This window comes from Phalacrocorax carbo, chromosome 1 (assembly GCF_963921805.1).
Source record: "Phalacrocorax carbo chromosome 1, bPhaCar2.1, whole genome shotgun sequence".
Lineage (NCBI taxonomy): Eukaryota > Metazoa > Chordata > Aves > Suliformes > Phalacrocoracidae > Phalacrocorax > Phalacrocorax carbo.
Genome location: NC_087513.1, coordinates 138,283,452 through 138,296,504, shown reverse-complemented (window position 1 = coordinate 138,296,504; position 13,053 = coordinate 138,283,452). Strand labels below are relative to the sequence as shown.

General features: G+C 39.6%; 1 protein-coding gene across 2 annotated transcripts in view; it reads right to left on the bottom strand.

Annotated features, from left to right (window-relative positions):
- Positions 1-13,053, bottom strand: part of ANOS1 (anosmin 1) — a 153,310-nt gene that overhangs the window by 19,026 nt on the left and 121,231 nt on the right. The window lies entirely within an intron of this gene.

The window sequence follows — 13,053 nt, the reverse complement described above, 5'->3', positions numbered from 1 at the left end:
TATTTACTACTAGTTGCTTCAGTTTTGAAGTAATAATTAGTATAAAGTTATCCCCATGGTATTTATTGCATTGTAGAAACAGCATGACTGAAGAGCGCTTTGAGAAGGAATACTTCAGCGTATTGCAGAGAAGCAAAACATGATCTCAGTCAGTACTTGATAATAACACCTATTTATTTCTTCACATATTGGTCCATGAGCCATTCTATGCCTCTCTGAGTCATGGTGTTTCTTGCCAACATTTGAAATCTGAAGCTAATGACAAGACAAGAAATAAAGATAGAATAACAAGTATTATTTTACTTATGGTAGTTTAGCAAATTCAAAGTGAGTTATCAGTTGCAGGATCCACAGGTAAACACAATTTACCTTCAACTAATGATAAAATGCTGCATTGATGTGCTAGTCCATTGCAAGTCTCTCTGCATTCCTCTTTTCCCTCTAAAAGCTATGTTGTTGATGTGTTCTGTCTCAGGCATTCTAGGTAACTTCTCATTAAAAAATGAAATGAAAGCAGCTCTGGCTCTTTAGCTGCCTGTGCTTTGATTCACCCAATATTATAAAAAAGGAAAAAAAAACCCAAAGTGTCAAATGTTTGGTTATTAAATTCATGGTATTCATGACACCTCTGAGAAAAAGAACTTTTTGATAATCACCTATTCAAGCAGTATGATTAAAATAAACACCAAAACCCTCAGCTGACATTTAAACTTCATTCAATAAACACTTCCTAACAAGGCAAACTATACTGTTTCCTGCTCTTACATGGAACATAAGCAGTATCATCTAAATTGCAACAATTTTGTTTCTCACATTATGCCATTTAAAACAAACTTTCTTTTTATAGAACACATCCATTGTTTAATATAATTATAAACCTTTCAAAAAATTGTATTAATAGTTAGTGTGTAATTTAAAGACAGGCCTGAGCCACAGTATTTGTGTCCATATCTAGACCTAGGAAGTCTCCAGGTTTAAAGATGTATATGTTGAGGGATTTAGGTTTGGGATCATCTCTAAGATGGATTACCTTTACCCTCACTCCTTTGCCACACGCAATATCCTATGCAAAGTGAGTTCAATATTATCTCATTCTGGTTTTCTATTACACGGAAATTTGCCTCTTGTAAGCTCCAAGTCTCACAATAGCTCCTTGTAGCCTGAATAGAAGCTTCCTACTTTATTCCCTCATAGACAGATTTTCAAATCATCCATTTGATCATGCATTTCTAAGCATCCAAAACCTGAATTTAATGAAAAAGAAAAAAAACCCCTAACAAACTAGTCCAAGGCTCGCTATTGCTAAACATCAATGGAAAATGTCACTAGGTACTCTATCATTAACTTTAGCCTTCTGTGTAACTTGACAAATCTGGACATTAATTTAGTTGGGGAGGCTATGTTGAAGGTAGGTAATCTGGGATCCCTTCCCAATTCCAGAGTCAAGGTACAGACCCAGCTTATCCCTAACTCCACAGTGGGAGGACATTTAGAGATGCACCCGCTACTCCCTTCTCTCTCATACCCTATACAAAAGCTGTATGGGTGGGTTTGCATGCATGTGCAATGCTCCATCAGGTTCCAAAACTGGACTTTCATGGTATGCATCATGGCTTGCCGTATCAGGATGTTGCTTTGCTGAACTGTTATTCATAAAGTTCATGGCATTAATACGCAGTTTCTGAATCTGCAGTTTAAGAATACTGAGTCTATGAGAAAAAGAACAGAGCAAAACCAGGTTAAATATCTATAAAATCATGTGCATGAACAGAGGGTGAACAGAGCTTGACTGTTCTCTGTGTCTCCAATGTAAGAATTAGCATTCAAATGAAGCTTCAAAACTAATAAAAAAAATCTAGTTTTTCATAGAACAAGCACTTAAAACTCTGGAACCCTACAACCCAGGATATTTCAGATGCCCCAAATTTATGTGACCCTGATGGGACACTGGATATTATCATGGAAAAGAAATGCATCAAAAGTGAATAAATACAATGAAATCACATTGGGCTCAGGAAATCCCATGACCTAGAAGTTGTCTGAAGCTGGGACAATAATCTGCAGAAGTATTATTACATGCTTGCCGTATTATTATGTTCCTTTGGATTTGCTTTTGGCCACTGACAAGAACAGAATACCGGGTGGGATGGACCTTTGGTCTACACTACTATGGATATTTTTATATTCAGTTTATGGTCACAGGAGTAAAAAGCAACTGGTGTTTAAGAACTCATTATTCATCAGCAGCATATATGTGACATCTTTAAATTTAGATTATAATTTCAGTGTCAGATACCCTTTTTTGGTGTCTTTCCCTCCAACTCTAGCTACTTGTTCAAATAGTCCAGTTTCCTTCCCTGTCTGTAGTTTCTGTGCAACTGGTTTTATGGCCACCCTATAAACCAGGCTAATTAAACAATACAGGTTAAAAAGAGGCATGTGGAGGAAAATTGACCCAATTTATAAGAGAACACTTGCCAGTTTAAACTACCTCCACTATGAGCATGGTGACTCGCTGCTGGTAGTTTAACCTTCTCTGGATCATAAGCTAAATATTTTACTTCAGAACTTAGGCAGGCTAAGAGAGCACTCATAAGCAGTTATTACCCCATGGGTGATGAAAAGTATCTTCCTAAACTGCAGTACCTTGGCATTTTTTTACTCACAGTAGGAATGGTAGGATTGCTCCAGATATGGTAGTACAAGCATATAAGACAAAACTTGGACTGCATGTGACCTAGTGATACAGTCTGGGGAAAGGAGGGAGGAATTGGACAGTAAAAAGCTTGCCATTTTATCCCTTAGTTATTCAGACTGCCTAACAACAGACATTGGCACTGACAATCTTAGTGACACTATATATTTATATATGCATATATATAAATTTCTGTATCTGTTGTTAATTAACTTTATAGGTGGTGGTAATACTCAAGAAGTAATTAGAAACATAGAAAACTGTACTGGGTAGAGATATATTACTGAAGGAACATAAAGATGTTTGTTTTGAAACATATTTTTTTCCTGAACAATTAAAAATCAGGTAAGAGTTTATTTATTAGTTGGCCAGTTAAGTTTTTCAATGCCTTGAAGTGAGTTAAGTCTTGAAAAATGATTTTGCAGTGCAATATTGAATGCGTATCTGCAGTCTGACTGCAGGTACTCATCCCACATAATGATGGCATATCTTTGGACTGCACTCATGGACCAGGGAATTTGCAATTACATTTCTATTTGATCTTTTTAATGTAAGTTCAAAAGAAATCAAGCTAAAATTTGTATTCGGTTATTAAATTTAAGCATAAAGACTTCTTTTAAATGCATAAATTAAGGCAAATTAAATAAACTTTCACAATTATTAAAGGTGTTCTGGAGCATGGTTCAGGTCATACTGAGGGCTTGTGAACAGCGTACGCTATGTAAATTTTAAAGTGAAGCAATAAGTGGATTAGCCATGCAAAGTGCTAGAACTAGTTTGATTAATGTTCTGGGGCAAACCATTCCAGTACAGCCACAATCTTCCTTCAGCAGACATCAGTGGGTGCCTGCTAAGCAAAATCAGTCTTCTGAGCTGTCTGAGCTCTGGGACCAGTTCTGATTTGGCTTCTGATATTTGATTTCCTGGCAGACTTTGAATTAGTTCCAGCTACATTCCTGGGAATAATCGTTGGACAGACTTGTCCTTAAGTTTAAGAGCTTTAACCACCTACTCTGAAAGGAACAGAGGTTTGGAAGTGAGTGAAAGGCATTCAGTGACAGTTTTCTGTTGTTCCTGTGGAGACTTGAAGAAATGCAGTAAATTCTGCCCTTGAAAAGACTCCCCAGGATTGTCCCATTTGCAGGGGAGATGCCACTGAGGTTGCCCCTATTGTAAATGTGATTTCAAAACTTATCTATTTGTCCCACTGATCAACTGCATACCGTTTGAGAAGTTGCACTCTATCTGCTCTACCAAATTGTATTATTGAAGTTTTTCATGACTCCCACCAGCAACATTTTAAGCATTGTTAGTGTCCCACATTTGGACATAAACCAAATAGTCAGAGTCCTGCAGTCAGTTTATAAAGTACAACTGGAGATGGTCAGATGCTCCCCTTTTCAGCCTCTCCAGGCAGCAAGAAGGCAAAGAGATTTTTAAAAACTGCAGTGGGGTAACAAAAATTTTATTCCTGGAACTACATTGGGCCTATGTAAGACAAAGTTAGGGAGGAGTAGGAATCGCACAGAGGATACTTCTGTAAGGATATTCTTTTAACTCTGGGATAATTTCTGACAACAGTTAAAGCTGACAGCATTGCTTTCCTCCCCAGGGAGGATGCTGGGGAAGCCCATAGGATACAGGCATCTGAGTCAGCTGTAGCACATGTGGAAAAGCAGAATTATGCAATGTCTACTGGTGAATTTCTAAAGAGTTGATCTAGTCAAAGATTCCTGTGCTTGGGGCCAGCTTTACTAATTAAATCCCTAACTACAAATGCACATTATATGTACCCACACAATCAGCCTCTTCTGAGCCAATGTCTCTGTATTCACATAGAAATATGAGGAAAATATTTTGGTGTTCACTTCACTATAATTAACAGCGAGGTCTTCACACTGAAATAACCATCTGGACCACAGTGATACCTTCAAGTACAAATATTTTACTGCTTAAATATCTACAATTAGAAAATGGCCAGCTGCTCAAACACAGATCTTCCTGGTGCAACATTTAGTACCAAACTAAATAATTCTTCAGTGTTAAGCAACTGCTGCTGAATTCTTTACAGTAACAGCTAGAAATTCCATCTGGCATTGAAGGGTTTCATTAGCTTCAATGGCACAAGTTCTGTGAGAAGGGACCATAGGATAACATGGGGAAAGCCTTCAATTATTTTAAAACCTGCCACATGAAACACCTTATTGCAAACAAAGAGTCAGCACATAGAGTCACTTCATTTATCTCCCTGAACTAAGTGAAAGTTAATTTTGTTTTCCTAAGATCTGGTTTTAAAAGCATTCATGGCAGCTTTCTGTTTGCTTTGCCTTGCCTTGCATTTTATTCTTCCCCGTAATTTAATTCATTATTCTTGTTTGGTTGCTTTATCAGACAATGGAGGATTCTTTGTCTCTCCCTGCCTTAAGTGTTCTTTTTTCCTTCTCCTTTAGCATTTACCAGAAACACAAAGAAGCCTGAAGCCAAGTCTTAATGTATTTTAAATATTTGTCTTTTTAAGCAAAACCAAGGGGCAGATATATTGATCTGAAATATCTAGAAGTACTTTAAATGTTTAATTTAAACAGGGGATGTAAATGCTCATAGACTCCATTCAAAGAAGAGTGAAGGAAACTAAAGCCTTACCTGAGCAAGGATAGTCACGTTATACTCAAATAACAGGCACTAAGAAAACAGTAGTGGAGGCAGAGTAATGGGTTAGAAAATATTATTGTAACATGTTGCTTTGGAAAGAAATCATAATACTAAATTACATTCTAATATTTTAATGTATTATAATTATTGCAGCAAGTGATGAGAATGGATGCAGTGAGCTCATAAAGAATAATTTTTATTTTCCTTCTGTCTATGGGAAATATCTTATTTTCATATCCTGAAGATACACGAATTTGCAGCAACTTGAAAGCTTTTCAGCTGAAGTCCAAAACCTCAACTCTCTAGTTGCCAAACCACTGAGGAACAGAGGAAACGTAAGGATCTTTTTATTTTCACACTTTCAGTCTTGATTACTGCACAAGATACTGGGGATCTTAATTATTCTAGGTAGCTAATCTTTTTAAGTACTGGGTTCAGAATGCATCCATTCTTGGTAATGGATGGTACACTGTGACTCCAGCACCAAGGAGTTAAAAATTATTTGTTTCAGTTGATTTCACTATTTGACATAAATAGCACATAATTTCGAATTTCACACAGTCGAGATGGCCAAAAAATCTGGCCTCAAGCAAGTTCTTTTCATTTACAAAAGTGGGATTCATGCTGTTTAAGGAATGTACTGTGTTTCTCTAATCCCAGGCCTAAGTCAGAGGCAGCAAGTGAAAGACATTTTCTTCTTTCAGAAAGAAGCTATTGTACTCATATAATTACAATATGCTTTTCTGATGACTCTGTCTAGCAAAATTATATGTATTTGCTAAGTACCTTGTACTGCTTGAAGTGTGGAGTTATTTTTGCTAGCGTACATCCTGAAGTGAAGTTATTATTGCCATCATACCGAAGCATTCAAACTGAAAGATTATTTCAGAATGAGATTTATTTTAATGTAAAGTCCAGATCCTACATTCCATTCATGCCTCACGCTTACTGAAGCTAATGGGACTTAAGAAATGACACTTGAAGAACTGGCCTAAATAAGTCTTTCCTGCTACCAAAGTGTGGCACATTATGATGCATATATATGGAAATAGGGTCTTCCATCCACTTACTCAGACTTTAACTCAAATACTGTGTTCAGTTTCTGAGTACTACTGATAAGCAATCACTTCTTTACTGTATAATAAAGCCCATTCCGTAACAGTTTGCAACACCGCCTCTATTGCAGTTGTCCCACAAGACAGAGGTTTGATGAATTCTATCCAGAGGGATGATATAAAACCAAGAGCTTCAGCACTGATTTCATGATTGTGGTCTTTCATTGGCTTCCTAAAGGCACATCTGCAAATGACACTGAGGAATACATCTTCATCGTAGTAATGGAAGAATTATCTCTGAATGTCAAGAGACATCACTGTACATTCTGGAAGTCCTAAGGTACATTGCAATAAACTGCGAGGTGGCCTCGGCAGTCTGATATTCATAAAGAAAAAATTCCCTGTCATTCAGAAAATGACATCTGTTATAGGGACTTGCAGATAGGAATGAACAACTTGATTTAACTTCAGAGTTCCACTTTGAGCAGATGGTTGGACCAGCTGACCTCCAGAGGTCCCTTTCAACGCATTTAAATTATTCTATGATTCTATTCTATTTTGTCCCTTTTATAGATAGTAAAATGGTTCAAATTCAAAAGCAAAACAATTTCTCAGCTAACAAAAGGACCAGTGAAAGTAAAGTGATAATCTAAAACAACCTTAGGAACACATTTGTGTTCCTTAAGTGGTCTGAGACTGGAAGAAATCCACATAAGTCTCTCCTTCTGTTTGTTTCTGTAATCTGCGATGTGCTGTGATGCTACAGTGCCGGGAGGCAGTACAAAATTCTTCTACAGAGCCATCTTGGTTTTGGACAGAATTAAAAAAAAATACTCTGAGATCTAAGTGGAATGGTAGGGCCACTGAATTCTGGAATATGACAAAAATTTCTGAGCAGCTATTACTATCGAAAATGAGTACCATTCTTACAAAGTGAAAGACTGCTGTTTTAGTAGTTGTTAAAGTTTTCATTACAGGTAAAAGACACTGTATATCAACATATCATACTGGTTTAAATGTCTTCATCTTAAAAAAATCCAGAATCTAAATAATGTATTTATTTAATCACCACTGCAACCATCTCTTATTAGGACCATGAAGTCCACCACAGAAAGTACATAAAATTTGAAAAATCAAACCAGACAAAGCAAAGATTGCTACAACTAATTGGAATTTTGCTTAATTTACAAATATCCAACACACTCAAGCTTGAGACTTGTATTTCTTGAATTATTTTTTATGTCGTGGAAACTCTTACCATTATCAATATATTTATTTCACATGGTTTCATATTTTCTTAATTTTTATTTGTTTTAAAGTTACACATCCTAATTAGGACTATAGAATTGCTGTGTTCCTGAACCAAAAAAAAAAAGTGTTGCTTTTAATAGCAAACCACAAAATAATGAGAACGTTAGAGCAATCAGCAGGGACTCTTGTTTTCACCCACCGTGTAGAAGACGAAGAGATCAACTCCCTGTCAGGAAGGATTTGAACACTCATTGCCCATCTGCAATGAAAATAGCCTAGATGCTAGGCCATATAATAGGCTGAGGTAAACTCTCAGTATTTCCTATTATAGTTGTTGCACTCTCATACCTCCTACAACTCCCTAAACACGACTTGAGACAGTGCAGTTCATAAAGGAGAGACGTGTGGGTACAGTTCCCAGCGCATCTGGCTCCAGTAACTCCTGCCTTTCATAAAGGCAAGATGTAGCCAATATGTTTTCCCTGCTGTGTTCCTTGCACGGTGAAAAAGCCTTGCTCTGCCATAAATTGTCACTAGTAAATTTACAGTCAGTACCTCATCCATATACTGCCTAACCTCCAAACTCCTTCAGAGTTTATAGAAGCTGTTAGCTTCTCAGGAGCAGGTAACTGGCGATATTTCAGTTCCACACCAGGCAATGGCTCCTGCTGAGTTACTGCATACGCTGTCACTCAGAATACAGATATTTTCTTTTTAAAAAAGAAAATAAAAAACTAAGTGTGACAAACTGCCCCTCTTCACACACCTTTGCTATCGCTATTCGTTATGTGAGAAAAATGAAGGCAACTTCCACAGCATGGCTGGGGCATATAGCTAAAGACCCTAGTGCATGTGACAGAGCCTGCTCCACTGTGTGACCAAAATGGACCTCTGGGTGTGCCCTTTGTATAACTGGCTGTACACAGGTTCACACAAGATAAGTCGGTTGTACAGTCAGCGACTCAGGAACTCAGCTGGTCCATCTCAGGCACAAGGTAAATCCATGGTATGTAAATCCATGTCATTTCTAACAGATCTGTGCCATACTTGTCTCTGAAGATCTCCAGTTGTGGATATTACACTGTTTCCAAACACTGTTACTTCTAAGCTATAAAATATTCCCTGGCTTCATTTAATCTTGATTACCTCGTCTCAGACACTATGAGATGCTGGCTACCTTATTTCTTTCTATAGGCATTTATAACTTTTACTACAAATATTACTTCCAGGTATGTAACACAGTGTGGGATTCAGCTCCAGATATAGATGTCAACATTTAAGTAATGACTGTGTAACATCTACTTATAAGCTTGATACCCAAGTTACAGTTATAATTAGTGGACACCTAGTTCAAGATATCTGCTTTGGAACAAGATGAATATTGCTGTACTGGTCATGATTTTTCCTCCATTAACTACAATGGTGAAATTGGAAAACTATTTGTAAGCTGAATTTCACTAGGGCAGCTGGCATTTTGGTCATAGGACACATAATTTTGCTTCTGGAAACAGGCTGGCAGGAAAAGTGCTGCAGCTGGATTGATTGTTCCACTGGGCTGAATCTTGCCTGTAGACCGTGACAGTGTACACTTGCCTGTGTAGCAACCCAGCCTTATAGCTGTAGGAAACATCATAGTCTCCTCATCTTTGAATCTTGTCCCTCAATTTTTTTCAGTTCAAGCTGCTCAGAACTGAACCTCAGCTCACAGGGACATGTTAGGCATCTCTAAGCCTTCTACAAATGAGTTGTCCAGGCTCCCTTCTGTACTCCGTAAGGAAGAGAGGCATCTCCAGAGAATAATTCAGCTGCTGTGGGGGATGAATTGCTTCAGAACTCACTTGCTTTTCTTTTTTTACTCCAAAAGGAGCTTGGACAATGAGTTGACATCTCACTTCCAGAAGGCTAAAGCTTAAGGTGATCAGTACCAAGCTCAAAATATATAAATGCTTTGTAATATCTCAGTTAGTGACAGCCTTGGCTGCAGTGACCACAATATTGTGGAGTTCGGGATCCTGCTGAGTGTGCTGAAGGCCAGCTCTAAGACAAGGATTCTTGATTTTAGAAGAGCAAACTTCAGTGCACTCAGGGCTCAGTTGGGAGGGATTCGATGGGAGGCTTCCATGGAAGACAAAGGAGCTAGTGAGTGCTGGGAGTTCTTCAAGAACTCTCTATTGGAAACACAAAGCCAGTTTATCCCCTACAAAGGAAAGGGAAGTAAGCGGAGCAAGAGGCCCCCATGGCTCAACCATGACCTCCTGGGTCTACTCAAATCCAAAAGGGAAGCACACCAGAAATGGAGAAGTGGAGGACTGTCCATCGAGAACTACAAGGGCATAGCCAGAGAGTGCAGAGACGCAGTCAGAAAAGCAAAAGCCCAGTTCGAATTGAAACTGGCTGTAGACATAAAAAATAACAATAAAGGGTTCTTCAGACACGTCAACCATAAGGACAAAAAGAAGGAAAACATAGGCCCACTGTTAAACAGAATAGGAGAATTAATCACCAACGATGCTGAAAACACAGAAATCCTCAACACTTTCTTCACCTCTGTCTTTACCAACAATGCTGGGTCCCAGGCTTTGGGAACAAAATTGCCAATTGAACCAAACACTGACCCACCATCGGTGAAGTAAGAGTTAGTATATGAGTTACTACAGGAGCTTGACCCCCACAAATCAATGGGCCCTGACGCCATCCACCCGAGGGTGTTGACAGAGCTGGCTGACATCATCACAAGGCCGCTCTCCGTAATCTTTGAGAAGTCATGGAGAATGGGGATGTCCCAGAGGACTGGAGGAAGGCAAATGTTACCCCTATCTACAAGAAGGGCTCGAGGGAGGATCCAGGTGACTATAGGCTCATCAGCCTTACCTCAGTCCCTGGGAAAGTTATGGAATGAATCCTCCTGGGGGCCATCACAAGTCAATTGAAGCATGTGATTGGGAAAAGCCAACATGGCTTCACTAAGGGCAGATCGTGCTTGACAAACCTGGTGGCCTTCTACGACAAAGCGACTTGCCTGGTTGACATGGGGTGGGTGGTGGACATTATCTACCTGGACTTCTCCAAGGCCTTTGATACGGTCCCCCACAGCTTTCTCCTGGAGAAATTGATGTGTTATGGCCTAGACAAGTGGTCTGTGCAGCGAGTGGGGAACTGGCTGACAGGCCGCACCCAAAGGGCGGTGGCAAATAGCTCTTTTTAAAAGTGGCAACCTGTCACAAGTGCAGTTCCCCAGGGATCGATATTGGGCCCAATGTTAATCAACATCTTTATAAGTGATCTGGATAATGTGATCAAGTGTAGCCTGATCAAGTTTGCTGATGACACCAAGTTGAGTGGGGAAGTAGACACTCCAGAAGGGAGAGCTGCTCTGCAGGAAGGTCTAGATAGGCTAGAAGAGTGGGCCAACAAGAACCTTATGAAGCTAAACAGGGACAAGTGTAAGGTCATGCACCTGGGAAAACATAATGCGGGAGTGCAGCACAGACTGGGATCCACCTGGCTGGAGAGCAGCTCTGTGGAAAGGGACCTGGGGGTCCTGGTGGACAGAAAGCTCAACATGAGCGAACAGTGTGCTGCTGCAGCCAAGAAGGCCAACAGGATGCTGGGTTGCATCAAAAAGGGCATCGCCAGCAGAGATAAAGAAGTCATTATCCCGCTCTACTCAGCGCTTGTCAGGCCACACCTGGAGGACTGTGTACAGTTCTGGTCCCTGCTATACAAAAAGGAGGTGGACAGGCTGGAAGGGGTCCAGAGAAGGGCCACCAAGATGATCAGAGGACTGGGAAGCCTGCCATACGAGGATAGGCTGGGAGAGCTGGGTTTGTTCAGCCGTGAGAAAAGGAGGCTCAGAGGGGATCTCAACACCATGTGCCAGTACTTCAGGGGTAGCTACAAAGAAGACGGAGACTCCCTTTTTACAAGGAGTCCCGTGGAGAGGACAAGGGGGAACGGACACAAGTTGCTCTTGGGGAGATTCTGATTGGACATGAGAGGGAAATTTTTCACAGTGAGGACAGTCACCATTGGAATAATCTCCCCAGGGAAGGGGTTGACTCAGCCACATCAGACACCTTCAGGAGTCGTCCGGACAGGGTGCTGGGCCACCTTGTCTAGACTGCGCTCTTCCTAGAACGGTTGGACTAGATGACCCCTGATGTCCCTTCCAACCTGTGATTCTGTGATTCTGTGAAATACCACTTTGGATAACCAAAAGTATATTGTTAGGTAAACTTAGCATTCACAATTAAAATGCCTCAATTTTTATTTAAACTTTAAATTATCCTAGCTTTCCATGAAGTTAGGCAAAAATGAAATATAGTGGAGAAAGCTAGAGAAAAGAATACTAGCATAGCCAGGATAGGGACAAACGTTTAAAATGTGCATGTAGTCAGGCTGAGCCAAAGCTTGCAGATTTTATGGAGGAATAAGCAATTGATTTGAAAGTATTTGATACAGCAGGGCTAGAAAGGTAACCACTCAAACAGGCAGGCATTTTTGAAGAAGCAAAAGATACCTCTCACAATCCACACCATCCGGTGCAACATATTATTATGTTACATAGCATAATTGAATGGCTGTACAGCCCTTCCTCATTCAGGGTGGTGCTGCATACACCTAAACCCAAAAGAACTTAAATATTTCTAAAATTCTTTGAAAAAACTCCAGAAAAAGAAGGTGATTATCCATTTTGTAGCCCTTTATTTCAAATACAAAGACTGAATAGATCTTATACACGTGCTGCTGCTACACATGTAGCAAGTTAAAACACTAACAGTGTTAGCACATATGAACCTGTTACGGCTAAGCTGGAGCAATGTGTAACAACGTATATGCTCCTAGAGGGCAAGAAAGTAAAATCCCTTTTTTGATTTCTGAATCTGATTAGACACTTAAAATTTATGGCATTTTCCTTTAGACTGGAAGACTTAAACATAAAATAATTGTTAGATTTTTCTGAAAAAACAGAAGGGTGCACAAAGCCTAGCAGAAAAACAGCTTAAAGAGTTTTCCAGTGGTTGTGGCCAACTATTCATCCTGTTCTAATTCAAGGTGACTGATAAAGTTTGGCACAAAGCCTATTGTGGCCTTAACGTGAGCCAGTATAACTCTAAATTTTGTGGTTCAAACTACAGTTTAGTTTTTGTGACACCACTGCATGATTTCCATATACATTCATTTCCTGACTCATTTCTCAACTGACAAAGTCCAACAGGTGATACTGCAGTGGCATTAGCAGAAAATCCACCGGGAACTAACTGTGCTTGAGACCCTCTGGCACACTGCAGGGAGACAACATTAACTGCCACAAAAGCTGTTACGTAAGACCAAGTTCTGCTTCCCTTCTAAAACGTTACAGAATCAATTTCCACCAAACTAAAAGCTATCTTAGCTCTG